The 22161-nt window shown below is 34.3% G+C and overlaps 1 protein-coding gene and 1 long non-coding RNA gene across 2 annotated transcripts in view; both read right to left on the bottom strand.

Moving 5' to 3' along the window:
• LOC115218300 overlaps positions 1 to 22161 on the bottom strand; it is a 1044479-nt gene that overhangs the window by 263358 nt on the left and 758960 nt on the right. The gene's annotated exons all lie outside the window — the stretch shown is intronic.
• LOC118765815 lies at positions 1613 to 20369 on the bottom strand. The gene is made up of 3 exons (XR_005001695.1): positions 20279 to 20369; positions 13974 to 13976; positions 1613 to 1624 (listed from the first exon to the last, which is right to left on the bottom strand). It is a non-coding gene; the product is annotated as an uncharacterized LOC118765815 (long non-coding RNA).

The raw sequence follows: 22161 nt of genomic DNA on the forward strand, positions 1-22161 counted from the left end.
ACAACATCCCTGAGTGCGATTCGTGTACGAAAGAGGATTTTACTCCACCTGTATAACACCACTCATGTACGACCTGTTGGGGCAACGGTGGAGTGATAATAAATAATAGGAGGAACAGATGCAAGAAGAAATTAAACATAAACACTAACCTCACGTTAGGGCGTCCGGAGGCTGGTACGCTCCTTATAATCAGTAAGTCTAGCAAGATAACGGAACATAATCGAAAGGATAAAACATGCGGATGAGATTTTAGACCCACTGGTAAGAAAACAAGAACAACGATCCCCACTGAACGACAGCCAAAATAGGAACAGGGAGAGACTTGAATTAGACACCTGGGTTAAGGACCTAGATGAAAATGAGACTAGTTATAATGACAACAGAGATCAGATTAAACATAAACCGAATAACCCAGGGAGGAAAAGGGGTAAGATAGATTATCACAATATAAATAAGAAAAAGTAATATGGTCCATTGCTCCATTTGGGGTCCAAATCGATACTAATATTCACAAGAAATTCTTTGCAGCTCTAGACAAACATTTCCTGTATGAAAGATTGTTTAACCGGTACAATGTAAAATTTGCCTACTCCACTACTAGGAACCTAGCACAAATTATAACGTCCCACAACTCCCGTAGATTAAGGGAATTATAAAGCTTAAATTCAACAGACCTATACCGGAATAAAACACATAATAAATACATGGACATGGGGGAGTGTATAAATATTACTAGTGATAGGAATAGCCATAAATATATTAGGAATAATAGCGATAATCGGACAACATTTTAGCTATAACGCTAGTAATAACGATGGTAACGACTCGACTAAAATTAGCAATGAGAAGGGTCGTGGGGGGCATGGTCTGAATGGAGGTCGAGATCGCATGAGAAATGCGAGTAATGGAGCGTAGGAAATAATGGAAAGGAAATACAAATTAAGGCTTATGGTAAGAATAATTGGGAGGACAATATAAATAGAAATGATACTATAAATGACAAGACCCGTGGCAGTGGTGGTCATGGTGATGATGAAAAGAGTAACAATAATATGGATGGTAATTGTAATGGTAATGATGATGGTAATATCAACAAGGCTGGCATAAACGTTAGCACGCCGGGTGAAATGCCTTGCGATATTTCGTCTGCCGTTACGTACTGTGTTCAAATTCCGCCGAGATCGACTTTGCCTTTCATCTTTTCGAGGTCGTTTAAATAAGTACTAGTTAATCACTGGGGTCGATGTAATCGACTTAATCCCCTTGTCTATCCTTGTTTGCCCCCTCAATGTTTAGGCCCCTATGGGCAATAAAGATATAATTATTAATAATAACGGTAATGATAACGGTAATGACACCTAGAGTGGTAATATCTGCTCAGATAGTAACAATAGAAAGGACGGTGCCGGTTGTAACTGTAGAGCGGATACGGAATGTGTTTTAGATAAATCATATTTTGAAAGAAATATAATATATGAATGTACAGTAGTAATCCGGAACAAAATTTACCAGTACATAGGATGCTGCGCGATGACATTTAAGCTCTGGTGTTACAACCACATCTCGTCATTTAGGCATAAAAATAAAGAAACTGTGACATCACCTAGCAAGCAAATATGGAGACCTAGGGTGGAAACACACAGGATACGAGCAAAATTATCAATCCTTAGTCGAGCTAAACCATACGAAATAGGTCGAAGTAAATGTGAACTTTGCCTACGGGAGTAAATCCAAATCCTCACGCCAATGAGTAGTTTTATTAACCGTAGGCAGGAATTAGTGATACGATGTAAGCATTTTTATAAATCGTTCACTAGATTCCCTGATTAACTTTAATACTATAGTGAGAGGGAGGCATAGGTCGGGATAGGTATGAAACCCAAGGGATAGATATGAATTACCTAATAGTTATATATATATATATATATATATATGTGTGTTTATAGATACATACACGCACACATACATGCATACATACATACATACATACATGCATACATACACGCATATATATACATACATACATACATACATACATACATACATACATACATACATGTATATACATGGATCTATGCTGCTGAAGAGGAGATGACCACTCCGAAATCCATGCATGAATCAGTCTGTGAGCTGACTCGGTGTATTTATACATATTTTTCTACGGCGTAAACCTTTCCTCACGACAAAATAAAGTGAATAGCTTAATTGCGGGTTCGAAAATGCCTCAAGCATATTTGAACTATGAACAAATTTGTATACATACTAAAGATGGTCTACAGCTAAAAATGTTTTCCCTTCCTTAGACTTCATTTATATATAAGTATATATATATATATATTATATATATGTATATATATATATATATATATATATATATATAATATATATATACATATATACATATGTATATACACATATAATATTATATATATATATATATATATATATATATATATATATTAATTCCCTAACACTCATTCGGTAACATCGCTACGCAACCATCTGCTTTCCTCACACGCATCATTATCAATGTCGTTGTATGACATTTTAAATATCTTAAGTCCTACTTTTTTTATTAATTATTTTACACATATCAGTATTAATATTTTACAATTGTATGAATTTGCTATCTCTACCGAGTAACTAGACATTGAACACCGCCTTGCTTTCTGAAGGCTGTGTTTATTGATTCCATATGTTATTTTGCTTCAGATGCTGCTCATGAGTTAGGGCTTTGATGTTGCAATGATAATAATGCTATTATCATTAGATACTGTTTCCCGAAAATCAGAAAATGCTGCTTGTTTGTTAATGAAATGGTGTGCCATTGTGTTTAACTTTGGCTAACATTTTCTATTTAATATATATGATACATGTTGAAACAACTAGCTTTGGTTGCTATCCATATCATATTGTATCCTTATGAAATATCAAACGAAAGATATTTCTAGTCGCACATGTATCGTTAGACCTTTATAAAATTCAGTATTTGTATAGTTAATGTAACAGTAAATGTTCTCAGTTTACAACTGTTAATCTGGCGTGAATGTATTCATTGGTACATCGGTTGTCTGAATCTGACTAAATAAAAACTGCAGTAGCAGACACCAACGACTAGAAGCTCATTCACGAAAAATATATTAAAAGTTTTGAAACGTTAATTTAAAGTCTTATAGGAAAGCAAACACAAATAATTAGCAATTACGAAAAATAATGACATTTTTTTATCTATCTATCTATCTATCTATCTATCTATCTATATCTATCTATCTATCTATCTATCTATCTATCTATCTATCTATCTATCTATCTATCTATCTACCTATCCATCCATCCATCCATCCCTCCATCCATCCATCCATCCATCTATCTATCTATCCATCTATATATCTCTCTCTCTGTCTGTCTATCTATCTACCTGTTTGTCAGTCTGTCTGTGTGTCTGTCTGTCTATCTATCTATCTATATCTATCTATCTATCTATCTATCTATCTATCTATCTATCTATCTATCTATCTATTTATTTATCTATCTATCTATCCTTCCATCCATCCATCCATCCATTTAGCTAGCTATTTATTTGCTCAGTCCTCCCTCTCTGTGTCTCTGACTCTCTCTCTCTCTCTCTCTCTCTCTCTCTATATATATATATATATATGTGTGTGTGTGTGTGTGTGTGTGTGTACGTGCGTGTGTGTGTATAAGCACACATACGTACATCCAGTCAAACATACATATGCATATATAGATGAGGTGAGACAACTTGTGACACTGACAATTACAATGCGAACTTCCATTTCTTTACTTGTCTTAAACATTGGATCAACTCGTGCAGAAGATATAAATGATTTCACTGATCATTTCTGTACCTCAATAATTCTGTCATGCTATGGGCAAAAACATTTGGCGTAGACAGGTCAAACAATCGCAACAGTTATCTTTTCAAATCATGCTTCAGTTAATTTCAAGTTTCAATTTCTTCCTTATCAAATTATATTTACAAGCTTAAAACTACTTTAGGTGATGTGACACATATTTCGACCCATAAATATATCGTACTTGTTTCTGTATTTCTCTCCGCATCTATTGTAAATCTTAAGAAATGTTTGAAATTTATTCCTGAATAAAAGTATAAATATGGAAAGCATAAATCAATCAATCTTCTGTGTATTGGACTCGAAAATTCGAAATTTAATAATCTTTTTTTTTTTTATTATTATTCCACATTTCCACCATTTACTATTTTAGTGTTTCATTTTATTTCCCTCTGATATCTGTCTCATTTGTTTTTTTTTTTCTTGTTAATGATGAATGTACAGATTTCTCTGTCTAATACATACCACAGTTCTTATTATCTGCCAATATAATTCGAATGGCTGCCAACTCTATTAATATGGCTGCCATCGTCGACAAAACAGGTTACAACCTCTTTCAAAAATGATCGTCAGATCCATTGGAAAATGGCTGGTAATACTAAAATATACAATCATATATAAATAAAAAGGCCAATATGATCTTCGAAGCGGGGCTGTCAAATCTACCAAAGGTCTTTTATAGAAAACTAATTAGCATCTGACATGTCTGAACGCTAGTATTTTAATTTAAAGCTTGACTATCCCATCATTCCAAATACACATTGACTAGGCAACAACGAGCAAGTTCTTAAGACACATTATTTAGGAAAGATTTTTTTCTTCTTTAATTTGATGTAACTCGTGGTCAGAACATGACATCAATATCTTAGACAGAATTACAGTCCAACAAATAGGTACATCCATCATGCCTTCTCGTATTCATCTGTTCTGGAATGTTCCCGCTAGCATCATCACGACCAACAATATCAGCAGAATTTATCATTGTGGATAAAGAAAAATTCTGAAGGTGATGTAGATAATGCGGATGTGCTTAGATCAAATACTAATACATAAGGTTTGTAAGAACCATTGTAGTTACAGCAGGTTTTTAATAATCTTTACATTTTACTCGTAACAAATTAAGCTTACGTCAAACATCATTTGTCCTTCGAACGTTATTGAATAGGTCAACCTATTCACTCTATATCCACGAAGACGACGATGATGACGATTGTCATTACCATGATGGTATAGTGAGTGGCTATGTTGGTAGGGATGAGGATTATTACAATGAGTTCTTATATACGAAAATGACCATATTTGTACGGGTGTGACACAATTATTTCGATATTCCAATGTAATTGATTGACCCATTTCTCCAAACTTCTAATCCTTGTACCTCTCATAGAAATTATTATTATTAATATTATTAAAGTTGTAGTTATTGCCATAACCATTGCAAGAACTTTTACACCAGTACATTTCGTACTATTATTGCCATTATTATTTAAAATGTCGCAGAGTATCCAATATCGTGATGTAGTTGATTGAAAATATTGTGTCTGTTGGGGCACCGTCTGTCAAATCCCAACAAGGGCCTCAGACAGACAGTACTTTACGTAATATGCGTGCAGTTCCAAGTAATACCGACTTTTGCAATACATCTAGACTGTAGGGTATTTCTAGAGTTTCCGGATGTTTTCTCAGATTCCATTGTGTTAATCCAAGTGCTCCAATGACAATAAGGATAACCTTTATATGGGAATCTCGTAGCTACCACATCTTAGCGATCTCATTCCTCAGGTCTCCATATTTATCAACCTTTTCCCTTTCTTTCATGATCCCCTGGTACTGCCACGTCAATTATTAGGCACTCTCGTTAGTCCCTCTTAAAGGTTATTATATCCGGCCTTATTTGTCTGGAAGTCAATGTCCCAAAGGATTTTTGCCTTCCCTTTTCGTTCATTACCTTTTCCGGTGTATGTTGGTACCAAGCACCCATAATCTCATTTTCATACTTACGGTATAATAGCCAGTAGAGGTTTTGGACTACTTTGTCGTGTCTATGCTCTACTCTTTCCGCGCAAGTGTTTCACAAGCACTAACAATGTGAGTCACACTTTCGAACCTCTTCCCACACATTCTGCATCGTTGTACTTGTGCGGTATATATTCTTTTTCACTGAGCTGGTAATTAATGCCGGATCCTTTCGGACTTGTTAAAATAAGTGTTAATAAAATTCTGGGTTCAATGTAATCTACTCATCCCCTCCCCGAAATTGCTGTCCTTGTGGCAACATTTGAAACCATTATTATTATTAAAGTGGTGAGCTGGCAGAATCGTTAGCATACTGGGCAATATATGCCTAGCAGTATTTCGCCCATCACTACCGTCTGCGTTCAAGTTCTACCGAGGTGGACTTTGCCTTTCACCATTTCGTAGTTGATGAAATAAGTACCAGATAACCTATTCGTCTCTTTTTATTATATTTTTACGCCACGATTAGCGTTCCATTCATTATTGGATACTTTTGGATAGCATTGCAGTTATGGATTACCACACATCAATGAACATTGCTTGCTTCATCGATATATTCCGTGCTATGATAAGGCATTACTTAATTGTATATATATACATATATCTTGGGTTGGATTCGAAGTTATTTCAGCCAACGATTTAATGCACTCTTAAACAGTAAGGAAAACAAAAACCATTGCTAAAAGCACGTGTCACAGTTCATAGAGAAGTGTTACGTTTATACAAAAGCAAGAACTTAGGTAAATGCCTTTGAAAACCTTTTAATATTTTGGGACACACAAAAGGTGATGTAAACTAACATTGTTCGTTATTTAATTATTTATGCCATATCAAATATTTCATTCAGTCTGTTCTCTCCATCTCTCTATTTTCTCTTTGTACTTTTATATAATTTTCGTTCTCTGCTTGCACATTGTTAAGCTTAACATTATTTTCGTTGTGTACTTAATATCTATTTTTCTGTTTGCCTTCATTTTGTTCTTTTCAAAAGTATTTTCGCTTTCTGCATTGTTCTTAATAGTAATCATAGCTAAGCATTTCCTTTTGATTTTCTGCTTTTTGTTATATTTTTACTTTCGATTATTTTATATTCTTTATATTGCAAATTTAATTAAATTCATGCAATCTCCTTTCTTTGTATCTTTTTTTTTATTTCCCTTCCTCTATATCTTCCGCTTTCTGTTTCTCATGTAGTTAGCACGAATTTGCACACGTTCCAACTGTTCTTCACAACGGGGTGTGTTATATATACACGTAATCTTCCATTTGTTCTGCGCTTTCCCTCCTAGATTCTACATTACGAGCTCAGTCCATGCTAATATTTAGCATTTCTTTTCATTGAAACCAATAAACTTTAAACTGCCCCTTGTTTGTCTCTTTTCACATTCTTCCCTCTTTCCTTTACCTTATTGTCTGCGTTATATATAAAACCCAATAAATACTTTTAGCAAATAAATTTCGTTGCAGAGGTTATATAAACAGAGAATGCTCACAAATCTAACTCAGAGAAGACATAGCCAGAAAATAACATTTGAAACTTAAAACAGTTAATTGGAAGAAATCTGTTTTCTCCAAAACTATGCCAGAGTGAATCATTTCTCCCCAATAACATTGATTTACAGAGAAATTGAGACAAGCATAAAAATAGTTGCTCTAGCCTAATTTTGGGGCACTGATTTCAGATACAGAACCAGTTTTTACTCATCACCCCTAGTTTTTGAGATATACATTATGATTTTGCGACAATTCACGTAACGATATATTTGATCATTTTTTATTTTGATTTCCAGATTTTTGTGGTACACGTGATACATATCTCTACAATGGCTTCAGGCACTTCAAAACACCGAGGATGCATCAACAAGGCAAATTCATTCTGCTAAGTATGGAGGTTTCACGACAGTTGCACAGCGCCGGACAATTTCTTTCCTCCTGAGAAGTGTTTACTTTCATTATATAGACTGTAAAATTGGAGATCAGGACAAATCCTGAGCTCCACACTTATGTTATAAACCTCGCTTCAATGAACTAACTGCATGGTTTAACGGCAAAAAAGCAGCCTTCAGCTTTGCTGTCTCGGTGGTCAGGAGAGAGTCAAAGCCATGCAGATGAGTATTAAGTTTCAATGCTTCTTCTAGAAAAAAGATCAAATAGCCCAATCTTCCCTCAGCTATGATACCTGTTTCCCACTCAGATAATCTCCTTGTCCCTAGACACCCATCAAATAATGATATTCTTCCTGCATAAGGTGAATAAATGCCTTCAGGGTAAGATTCTGCCAAGTCGATCTCTTTTGAAGACAATGTTTCTGTTTATTCCGGATCAAGTGGCAATGAGACCCACTCGATCACGAAGGAAGACCTGAATTACCTTGCTCATGATTTGTATCTAAGCACCAGTCAGAGCTCCTGGCATTCTGGCTTAAGCAGTGGTACCTGATGAAGGCAGATGTAAGGATCACCGGTTTCAGGACACGGAATCACAACTTTACTTCATTCTTCGACATACAAAACAGGTTGTGCTACTGCACAAATGTCCCTGGTTTGTTCACCTTCCTTGGTTTCCCACAGAATCCCACAGAATGGCATCTTCTCATAGACTCTTCCAAGCGACGTCTGATGGCTGTGCTACTGCACAATGGGACTAAATATCCCAGCATCCCCATTGTCTACTCAGTTCATCTGAAGGAGTGTATATTATATGGACCTCCTTTTGGAAACAGTCAAGTACAACCAGTACCAGTGGAGTCTCTGCGGAGACCTCAAGGTCATTGGGCTACTTATGGGTATGCAAGCAGGATTCACAATGTACTGTTGCTTCCTCTGTCTCTGGGATAGTCGGGCTGTGTCCAAGCACTACAAACAAAAGGATTTGGGATCTAGGAGTATTTTCATGCCTGCTGAATACAGTGTCCAAGAAAATCCTTCGGTGGACATGATCAAGGTGCTTCTTCCTCTTCTTCATATCAAGCTTGATTTAATGAAGAATTTCGTGAAGGCTATGGATAAAAATGGCGCTGCCTTCCAACACTTGTCCCCAGCTCTGATTACTACTAATCTCATGGAAGGCATCTTCGTCCGAGAGGTGCTGAAGGATAAGGACTTTGAGGAGCTCCTTACCTTAAAGGAACTGAGAGCATGGGAAGCATGTAAGTCAGTCTGCCATGGCTTCCTTGGTAACACACGGGTACTAGATTACCAAGAGTATATCTAGTAGTTGTAACAGACGTATGACGATTGGGATGCCGAATGTTACTCAAAATTCACTTTCTCCCCTCCTACCTCAACTCTTCCCTCCGAAGCTCGGAGTAGTGAGTGATGAGCATGAACAATGGTTCCACCAAGATGTTACTAAGATGGAGAGCAACTACCAAGGCACGTGGAACTCGAGCATGATGCAGGGCTTTTGTTGGATGACATCCCGGAAGCGCAGTACACAAGATCGTTGAAAGTAACCCACCCCTAACTGTCTGTTCGAATGATTTGTGTGTATTGTATTATCCAAGTAATTTAGTTCCATCAATGTTCTGTATCTATGCTGTTTTCTTCTGTAATATGCCTTTATAACAGATGAAATAAACACATATTTTGAATTTATATGCAATATAATCAAAATGGGATATGTGAAGGCAAAATATTAAAGGTGATAGAGCAAAACCATTCAGAAAATTGAATTCACTACGTCAAAATTAGTAAAAAATCCCACCTATTCACATACTTGCCTCAGAGCATAATTTTCGTTTTTGTAAACCAGTGTAATCTAACTGTGGAGTCCTAAAAATGATGGATTCCACATACCTATGGTTTAAATAGATGCGAAAAAGCATGTATGTGTCTATTTTATGCCCTCTCGTCAAGCCACATCTAAACTTATTATACAGTATCGCGGAAGGTGAAGACTGAAAAAGTGTAGTGACTAAGCCACAAACAATAAACAATTCCCTTCAGTTTCAGAAAAGTCAACTTCGAGCCAAGAATGAATAAGATATCGAGAAAGACAATACAAAAATGAAACAGCTTAACACCACTTCTAAAGGCAAACGTAGAGGTAAAAACACCAGACAAATTAAAACGAAGGTTGTTGCTAAAAGATGTAAAAGTGATCAGCACAGGAGAAGTACAATAAATCAGACAAGCTCGAAATACTCAAAAAGTACTAAAATGAAAAGTAAAGGGCAAAATAACAAAAAGTATTCATTGCCTAAATTTCCTGTAGTGTGTACGGTATGGAGAACCCGGTATAGAGAAATTGGAAAGAAATGCAGCTTAACCTTGGAAAGAACTGCGGCTTTGCTTATATCCAACCCTATCAAAATCGTGCTCAAAGTTATAGCCATTCCTCATAAAACGTACAGTAATAAAGTAAAACTCCTCCATTTGAACTGACTGCTCAGGGACTGTAGCATTAACATTATATGTCTCAAAGATAGTAATAGAATACTGCAATAAATAGCATTCAAATTCTATTCAGCGTCAAATCATTTGAAAAACTACCCGAATCTTATTCAAAAAGTAATGGTGAAACAGAACTAGCCTCAAAGTCAACTTGTGTAAAACAACGCAATAAAGCTTAAAGCATTTATGCCAATAACGCCAACTATATGCATTAAATATTCTTCAAGAGGTAGGCCTACATACGCAAATACGTTACTCACGTGAAACTAAATAAACAACCTAAATTCAACCAAAATAGAACCTACATAAAATGGACACTCTTAGATGTGAATAAAGAGACAAACGATAACGTAGATTCTCCCATAAAAAAGGTTAGAGCAAAAAGATAAACCTGTGCTTCGAAAATATAAAAATGAACCTTAAGTCTCTCTGTAATTTTGCAAAGGAATCAATCTGTGTACTTTACAAGACAGTGACTCTGTCCGAAGGAGATACTTTACTAAATGCAAGCCCTGAAATCAAAGTGAAATACTGAGTTAACATTTCCAAATTATTTAAATATCCCCATTAGGAGTCATGGAAATAAATAAACCGGATGCGATTTGTGACGGTGCAACCCCATAAAGCGTCAACTACCCATTAGATCAATAGAAATATTATCAATTATAGATGAAACGAGCTTAAACTCACCAATAAACTATGACGATTTCCTTAAGATACCCATAAAGACGGGGATTGTTAATAACATTCTGGCAAAACCGCTGAAGATGTCTTTTTTTGTTATAGAGTTTCCTTGAAAGGGGTAACAGAAGTAAAGCAGGTGATAAAATTCACAGACTTAATCCTTCGACTTTACACATCAGCTGATTACGGTCTTAGAAGTAAATTATTGATCACACAGGTTTATTCATGCTTCAGTTACCGTATGATATTCATCTAATTGCCGCAAATGAATATCTTTGAACATATTTATAAGACCACCCGTATAAATGGTAGGGTAAAATAAGATAATAATTCAACCGCGGTAATTTACTGGTAATAATTTATCAGCTATTAAAGGATTTGAACTCGGAACATAAAATCCTTTAATTAAACATAGTGAACTTCATGCTCTCCATATAAAAGAAACAAGCAACTACACCAACGAAAATTATTCCAGATTAAGTGAAATAACAGATACAGTAACAGTAGCAATTCAAAAGATAAGCCCAGTACTACAACCCTTCTCCGAAATAATATACCGGATTGTATATAATGTTATATTAATTCAGTAAAATATAAAGTGGGATAGGATAAAGAAATAACGATACTCTAATAATCGTGCTACTTAGTTTTGAATCCTGCAAAAGTATACAAAAAATAATAATAAAATCTTCATCATTTGTTACCATCGACAATGTTGCCCTAATGATGGACACAGCAATACAACTCCAAGTCATTACGAAATGTTAGTTAAACTACAGAGGTTCTCACGATAAAAGTAATAATAATGAACATATAATGAACGTCGTTGGTGGTGATGATGATAGAGTTGGACGTGGTGGTGGTGGTGGTGGTGGTGTTAGTTTGGTAGCGGTGGAGGTACTTAGCATGATAAATATTATTTGGATATACTCCACGGAAGATCACCCAATTTTCTTTATTTCACCAACTCCAACCTAACAATGATTCCTCCCTCCTTTTCTCATGCCTTTTCTTTTTCTCCTCCTTTTTTCCTGTACTTCCCCTCCACCCAGTTCTATCACTTTCTTACGCATACACTTTCTTCTCGTATCTCCTTAGATTAATTTCCTTAACTCTCAACCACACAGACAATTACAGGCACATACACGCATACACAGCGTCACATGAACACACACAAACACACAGTTACACACATAGTCACAAAGATACAGACAAATACAACAGTGCCCAGTCGCTTTTTATTTATAGAGTGCGTAACAAGTATTGTTTCATTAAGATAAACAATCTCTAATGATTTTATAATCCATTGCAGCTTTTAATTCTTGCATTTTCTATATTTAGTTCCACTGTCACTTTATCAACAGATATCGTCTGCTTGCTTTCGGCTGTTTCGTAAGCGTAAACGACAAATACACATTGTGATGCGTGTCGTGTGCTTGTATATGTGTTTGTGTATGTGCGTGATTGTGCTTCAGTGTGTGTGTGTGCGTGTGTGCTTGTGTTATGTGTGTCTGTGTGTGTGCTTGTGTTATGTGTGTCTGTGCACTCGCATGTGCTAGTGAGAGTGAGTGTTGTGCTTGTGTGAATAAATCTATAAGCATATGTGCGCAGGAACGAACTCCTTCACACACATACACAGACACGCACATATATGTAAATATCTGTACATGAAGAACCACATAATATACGCATGTATATATAAATACATACATATGAACACACACACACACACACACGTATATATATATATATGTATATATGTATAAATGCATCCATATATATATATATATATATATATATATATATGTACACATATACATAAGTATATGTGTATATATATACATGCACATATGTATGTATGTATATATGTATATGTATCTATATGTGTGTTTGTGTGTCTGTGTCTGTGTATTTATGTAAGTATGCATGTAACTGGATGAAAGCACATATGTGTATTGCTCAGTGTGAGTTCGAGGGATAAAGGCATTCAGATAGCAAACAAGTTGGAAGAAGACGTAAAATATATTTCTTAGTTCATGTCAACTTCAAATAATGGTTCTAACCCATAAATTATAGACCGGATTATTCTTTCATGGCGTTTCCCAGCGGCGAAATATTATTAGAACAAATTGCTTCGGCTATAGTCATTTCACTGCCACTTCTTGATCCTATATATCTCTATTTAATTTATGATTCATTTCCTTCATCCTGATTTGCTTTATTTATCCTTTCCTTTCTCTTTATCAAGTATTTCCTCTAACCAGTTAGTACACGTTAATCAACGGATTTATAAATCTTTAAATCGGTCTCAAAGAAAGACTGAAACAGAGTTAGCGCCATGCCGCAGGAATTATGCAACAAAATTTTAGACCGTTTGTTGTCTTCGCTCTACATCGATGTTCAAAGATCTACCGGTTTCAAAACCCTTCTAAAGATAACGATTCCGAGATATCGGTGCTATCCTCTCAAACATAGGAGAGAATAAGTTCTGTGGTCAAAGAACAACTGTGATTGATGTTAATCTTGTATAGCAATGATAAATTATCCAATAACCGTTTATATTTAGTCTCGAACACTCATTAATATTTTAACGACTTCTCGGTTACAACTTTTGCGTGAAGTGGTAATAGAGATGTGTTGTCGTAGAGAGGTTGTGCAACAATAGAGACGGTTGAAAATCAAAAGCGGTCATACCATAAACTCAGTGTATGTGTATGTGTGTGTGTGTACATGTGTGCGTATGTGTTCTTTTATTTTTTATATGGTTCATCCCTATGAGTGTGACCATGCTTGGACACTGCCAGTGTAATCACTTTTTCAATGGTCAATCTTATGTGATAGGCTTTTGTTGTGGTAGGGGATTTAAAACTGATGCCCTCCTTTGAGCCTCCTGCCTCAGTATTAGTTGATCCGGGACTTTGAATTGCAGGAGGTCAAGTTGTGTCTTGGAAACATCTATCACCACTCCATGGCCATTCGTCAGATGCTTTGGCAGGGCGTTAACTATCTGTGGGGCCATTGAGTCCCATGCGATTGCAGTACAAGGTCCTCAATCTCTGTCTCTCTCTCTCTCTCTCTCTCTCTCTCTCTCTATATATATATATATATATATATATATATATATATATGGATGTGTGTGTGTATGTGCGGGTGTGTGAGTTTGTTAAGGTGTAATACTCATGAATACAATATCTTGGTTTCGATTCACAGACCGTCATCTGACATGTGACACGTCGTGTACCTTTACAGTTAATGTCAATTTGATTGAGGAACTTAGCTTATGTACAGCACAGACATTTGATCACTATAAACAAATCATCTCAATATAAAGAAATCATCTCTGTGTGATTGTTGGAGAAATTGCAGAACGCTCACACGTCGACTAACGACGCGAGAATCCATATTGTTTGAATCTACTTTACGCTACTTTGATTAAAAAATTAGAGTTGAAGTGTTCCATAGATGAGAATTTGAATCAAATTCAAAATGACTGAAGACTAGCATCCTGCTTGAAATACAAGAGTACCAACTAATTTGAATCAAACGGTTTTGATCCATATATATATACTTTATTTAAAAGCAGCAGAAATATAATAAAAGTTGTTACTCAGAGTTTCACAAACTGTCCGTCTGATGAACGGGAACGTAAAACTCTGAGTAACAGCTTTTATTATATTTCCGTTGCTTTTCAATAAAGTTTTTTTTTTCTACCTCTGGTATCTGAGTACTCTCTTTTCCACCTTGTTTCACTGTTTCACATTTATGTGCTTACTCCGGTAATGTGACCGCGTGTGTACCGTTGGCGATTTTTTCCTTCTTTCTTCCCTTCTCTGGATCTTTCCTTCTCCCGTGTTTCCGACGAAGTGCTCCGCTCGAAACGTTAAACCCTCCTTCTTTCCTTCTTTCCCGAGCGTCCAATAATACTATATTTATTCCACGTCCTCGCGTTGTTGTGTTTTTTTGTGCTTTCTTGTTTGGATTAACTCTCTCTCTCTCTCTCTCTATATATATATATATATATATATATATATATACATACAGACGCACATACATACACACACACACACGCACACACACACATATATATATATATATATGAATAATAAATATTGAAGTCAATAAGAGTTTATTACCAGCAAAAAATCGATCATTATCCCATACAGCTGCTTCAGTTAAAGCCTATATATAAGCCTATATATGGGAGGTTTTATGGATATTAACCTCCCTTTAAAAATATTTGGTACTGAATCAGTATTTCCTTGTATGATACCATCCTTTCGTGAGGCCAGTATAACCTTTATTTGAATTGTGTCTGTGTGTATATATACATAAATATCCTTTGCATAAAACATAAATCCGTTGAAGAAGATGTAGAGCAGATTATATTTCATATATATATATATATATATATATATATATATATATAATATATATATATATATTTCATATATTATATTTCATATATATATATATATATATATAAAGGGAAAGTTTACGAAAATAACCAAAAGACGAAGGCAGGTGGAGTACAAAGAAACAAATGTATTAGTGTAGCGCTCAGGAATAGAAAAAGTATTTTACGTTTCGAGCCTACGCTCTTCGACAGAAAGATACACAGAAAAAAACAAGGACAGAAACAAGGAGAGAAAAAAATGCGTGTAGGAGCTACACATACAGATTCGTTTTCTTATGCTGATTTACATTTATCATATAGGTTCCTATCTCGATTTCCGTGGCAAATCTTGAAACATGTTAACACGTAACCCAACAACTATGTTTCGAAAAACAACTTGAGAAAAAATATATCTTTTCTGATACAAAGAGATCTACGATTTAAAAATTACATTTACAAGTTAACGGAGAGGGACCTCGTTCTTAAGTGCTCTATGTTGCACTGCATATATATATATATATATATGTAAACAATGTATATGCTTCACTTCTGCCAACTAACACTTTGTCCTTGTGTATGCCCCCCCACACACATATGAACATGGACATACACAGACAAACACACTCTCACACACACACGCACACGGTCAAACACACAGTGCGCGCATATATCGGTATCTTAAAGGGTTACTATGTATGCACTTTTGCGATTCATGCAGTATGCAAGCATGCATGTATGTATGTGTATGTGTATATGTATATGCATATGTATATATGTATATATATTTATGTATATATATACATATATGCATATATTGATATATGTTCATATTTAGCTATATGAACAAGCAAATACAGGGATACATACAGACTCATACATGCATACATAATACATACATACATACATACATACATACATACATAGACAGACACAGACGCACGCACACGCACACACACATACTCTCATAAACACACACACAAACACACGCAAATATCTAATCAAAACCAAGGGAAATTGTATGTTTACTATATTATTTAAAATTTCATATCTCTTCGTTAAATGAGATTTAGATTTTTAGATAATTTTGTTTTATATAAACATCTCCTTTGATCTTATTTTCACCTGTTGAAATAGAATTTATCCCATACCATTCACTGATTCATTCTATTGTTTTCCTTCTTCCATTTCATGCTTCCTATCCAGACACACGTTTTCGCTTTTTCTTCTGGCAAGTCTAAATATAGCTTATTTAGAATTCCGTTGTTATTGTCTTGTGCGTCTAAATAAGCAGACACCTCGATCAGTTCAATAGAATATGCTTGGTATGATAAACATACACCATGTGATATGAAGAATTAGGAAGTAAATATATATGAGGAAGTGTAGTGTGTGTTTGGGGTGGCTCATCTACAGATACGCATATATCTACATATATGTGTACGAATACATTTATGGGTAAGTATAAATATGCGTACATATTTATTATGGGATAATGTATATTTTGATGCACGTACGTTAAGTTATATAGCATCTATCTATTTATCTATCTTTATTTATATATATCTCTTTCTCTCTGTATATATATATATATATCCATGGACATACATATACATGTATGTATAAATGTGTGTATGTATGTATGTATATATATATATATATATATATATTTGTGTGTGTGTATACATATAAATATATATATGTGTATATATATATATATATCACGTGACCGACGAGACCATCAGATGTTGCTACACATCGCTGGTCACAATGCGTTTGCATTGTTTTAGCCTTCAATGATGCCACCTCGCTGGCTAAGCGAGCAAGCCAACAGAAGAAAGAGTGAGAGGAAGAGTGGTGAAAGAGTACTGCCTCTTGGAGCTTTTAGGTGTTTTCGCTCAATAAACACACACAACGCCCGGTCTGGGAATCGAAACCGCGATCCTCCGACCGCGAGTCCGCTGCCCTAACCACTGTGCCATTGCGCCCCCACATGTATGTATATATGTGTGTATGTATGTATGTATGTATGTATGTATGTATGTATGTATGTATGTATGTATATATATATATATATTTGTCTGTGTGTATACATATAAATATATATACGTGTATATATATATATATATACATATATATATATAGAGAGAGAGAGATAGATAGACAGATAGATAGATAGATTGATAGATAGATAGATAGATAGATAGATAGATAGATAGATAGATAGATAGATAGATAGATAGATAGATAGACAGATTGATAGATAGATGGATAGAGCGATAGATAGACATAGGTGTCCCTCTCTAGAAATATATATTTTCTCTCATCTCTTACTTGCTTCAGTCATTAGACTACAGCTATGCTGGGGCACCGTACAATACTTATTAGTCTTTTGATTGAATCGATGTTGGAGCAAAACATCAGAGAAATTTACTGGATCTTATCGGCTAGCTCACTTCGTTTTAATCGGATACAATTTTAGCGGGTGTTATTCGTGACTCTGCGACACAACTGGGCAGACACACTCGCAATGCTCTCCTCAAGCAATGTTGAAATGTGAGTGAATTTGGTAGACACAAACCGAAATACGCCTGTTGTATGTATGTATATATATATATATATATATATATATATATATATCAGCAACAATATAGGGTGAAATGAATTAATTTGGAATAATCATTAATTACACCAAGTAGATTTCGGCATGTAAAAGCCTCATTCGAGGAAAGTTTAAGTAATACTAAGTAATTAAGGGTTTAGCAACGAATTGCCTCATCACACACCGAATTTAGAAATAGCAGTCAGAGAGTTATAGCTATTCCTTTCTACTAAAAGGGAGATCTCAGTAAAAACACAGCACTTGAAAGGCAAACACAGACAGGTAAGATATATATATATATATATATATATATATATATATATATATAATATATATATATAATATATATATATATATATATATATATATGGCATGACATATGTGTGTGTATGCGTATCCGTATTTGTTCACCCACCGTCACTTGACAACCATTGTTGGTGTGTTTACGTCCACGTAACTTAGTGGTTCGTCAAAATAGGCCGATAGAATAAGTACTAGGTTTACAAAGATAAAGTTTTGGGGTTGATCTGCTCGACTAAAGGTGGTACTGCAGCATATATATATATATATACACACACTTATATACACATATATGTGTATATATACATATATTTATATATATATATATATGTGTGTGTGTGTGCACCAGCGAGTACTGTGTTACTGCAGCATGTCCGCAGTTAAATGACTGAAAGAAGTAAAAGAGTAAAAGAGTAATATATATATACATTTATATATATATATATACACACACACTTATATACACATATTTGTGTATATATACATATATTTATATATATATAGTGTGTGCGCACCAGTGAGTACTGTGTTAGAGATTGTGTATTTGTGGGTGTGCGTATATATATATATATATATATATATATATGTATACAAATGTATATGTGTGTAGGAATGTATGTAAATGGTTTTGTGGTTGTATGTTCTGTATGTCAAAAGGTTTGTCAACATATGTGCAGTGTCAGTGATTCGTAATGTAATTGGGAATGATTGTCGCAAAAACACATCTAATTAAGGTAAACAAACCATAATAAATGTTAAGAAATGTAATAAAACATATAAAGACGACGGATGCGATGGAGACGACGTCAATGACGACGATAATGACAGTGTAAATATATCGCTACTAATGATAAAAACTATGAGAATTACTATGATAAGGGGAATAATAATAATAATAATAATTAATAATAATAATAATAATAATAATAATGATAATAATAATGATAATGATGATAATAATAATAATAATAATAATAATATAATAATAATAATAATGATAATAATAATGATAATAATAATAATAATAATAATGATGATGATAATAATAATAATAATGATAATAATAATAATAATAATAATGATAATAATAATAATAATATAATAATAATAATAATAATAATAATCATAATAATAATAATAATAATAATAATAATAATTGGAAGAAGATGAAGAAGACGAAGAAGAAGACGAAGAAGAAGAAGAAAAACAAGGAAAGAGAAGTAGAACGCGAACAAGAAGAGCGTTAATAATATCTATAATACTAACAACAGCAATAATAATAATAAAAATAATAACAATAATAATAATAATCACAATAATGATGATAATGCAAATACGTTTATGATTTTTTGTTAGAAGACATATAATACAGGAATAAACGAGTGAAGAAGGAATATATAATGCGTGTGTTTATTTCGCAAAAGAAGAAAAATACATGACCATCCCGAAATAGAAGAAGAAGAAGACGAAGAAGAAGAAGAAGAAGAAGAAGAAGAAGAAGAAGAAGAAAAAGTAGAAGGAGGAAGAAGAGGTGGAGGAGAAACAGAAGGAGGAGGAGGAGGAGAGGAGGAAGAAGATGATGAAGAAGAAGAAGAAGAAGAAGAGAAAGAAGAAGAATTAAAACCTACCTTCTGGCCATAAGAAGGGGGATTTTCCACTGTCATCCCTACTTTTCTGAATCTCTCTGACCCCGCTAACAGACTTGTTAAACGAAACTATTATGTGTTATAAGTGCTATGAACAAAAAATAAACCACCTCAAGTACATGGATAACCAAAAACCTTTCGCTAAAATTGCTCAAAGTTTCAGAATTGGGATCGGAATGTGCATAGGGCTGAACAAAAGTGCAAGAGTCCCTCTGAGAAGAAGCTACTTATTCAGCATTGAAAGCACTGCACTCGACACAGGCATAGAGATTAGAAAATTAGACCACAACTCCCCATACAAATATCCAGGAATAGACGAAACAGCTAAAATACAACACACAGAAATCAAAGAGAAATTTAGGGGTGAGTACTAAAGAAGAGTCTGACTAATATTAAACAATGAACTTAATGCTAAAACTAAGATAATAGGGATAAACACGCTAGCCATACCAGTCATAAATTACTACGTTAACATAATGAACTGGAAGATCAGTTAATTAAGAAACCTAGATAGAAAAAAACAGAAAACTACTAACAGCATACCGAAGTCACCATCCCAGAGAAGACGCAGACTGAATAGATTTACTCCGCTCAGAAGGAGGCCGTGGCCTGACACAGACAGAAAGCTGCTATGAAATAGCAACTGTTGGACTAGCAAAGTACTTAGAAATAAAGATTGGGAGATTATTGCATGTAGTAATGTAAAAAGAGAAAAAAAGTAAACGCTTTTCTTTGTACATAAAGTGCGGACAAAATACAAAACATAAAGAAAATACATTGACACACTAACCTCAGATGACAACATAGCAGAAATGGCCAAAGAGACAAAAAACAACATGAAAACTGAATTACAAAAGATATTGAAGAAGAAATGGCGAGAAAAATAATTTCATATTGAATACCCTGCTAGGCTTGACAGAGAGGAAATGAACCTACATAAAAGCCAACAATGGCTCAAGAGCTCTTGACTAAAAGCTGAAACGGAAGGACTGATTCAAGCTGCACAAAAGTAATGTCTGACTACAAACAATTATAAAAAACAAAATAATGAAAACAGGCTTCAACACCAATGCAGAATGTGCAACCAGGACAATGAGACAGTTGACCACATCATCTCGGGTTGCCCGGTCCTTGCCATGTCTGATATATATTATATATATATATATATAATATATATATATATATATATATATATATATATATATATATACCGGAGTAAACACATAAATGTGAAACAAGGTGGAAAAAAGAGTACTCAAATACCAGTGGTAGAGTAATATGCTTTATTTAAAGCAGCAGAAAATTCAACAAAATCTGTTACTCTGAGTTTCTCGTTGCCGTTCATCAGACAGTTTTTGCTAGAAAAACCTGTCTGATGAACGGCAACGAGAAACTCAGAGTAACAGATTTTGTTGAATTTTTTGCTGCTTTAAATAAAGTATATATATATATATATATATATATATATATATATATATACATATATATAAAATTAATCAAAGGACACACCTAGTATGTCCTTTGATTAATTTTAATCACTCGGCTATTTAATGGTATTTTTGGGCCTGCTATCGCCTGTGTCATTGATTCTGTTATTATCATTTTTTAAATTGTTACATTGGATAATAATAGAATTAATGTCACCTTCGTAAATTAATTTTATATATATATATATATATATATATGTGTGTGTGTGTGTGTGTGTGTTGTGTGTGTGTGTGTACGGGCACGACAAAGTAAGCAGTTATATCCACTGGACCATATGTCAAAAGATAATATTGTTGGGAACTACTCGTATCCTACGAAAACCACCACCACCACCACCACCACCACCAACAACCAACAACAACAACAACAACAATAATAATAATAATAATAATAATAATAATAATAATATAATAATAATAATAATAATAATAATAATAATAATAATGGAGTTTCTTTTATTAGCTTTTGCTAATATTTATAGCAGTTTCAGCGCAAGGCAGACACTGATTCGTCAGCTCGTCAAATATATTTAGTAAATGATTAAGGCTCGCAGAATCTCATTTCTTTATCTTGGCATTTTAACATTAAAAAAACTAAATCATGAAGTAAAATCTGAACATTTTCTGGTTAGTACTAGAGGATTAGTACCTTAGTTGCTTAAACAAACTGTATTCTTGCTTTTCTTCATGTAAAAATATGACCAAAACGTTAGAAGAGCAAAAAGTATCCAGGAAGTCACAGATTCAGATTTTATGAACACAGTGTC

This window comes from Octopus sinensis, linkage group LG13 (genome assembly GCF_006345805.1).
Source record: "Octopus sinensis linkage group LG13, ASM634580v1, whole genome shotgun sequence".
In the NCBI taxonomy this organism is placed as follows: Eukaryota; Metazoa; Mollusca; class Cephalopoda; order Octopoda; family Octopodidae; genus Octopus; species Octopus sinensis.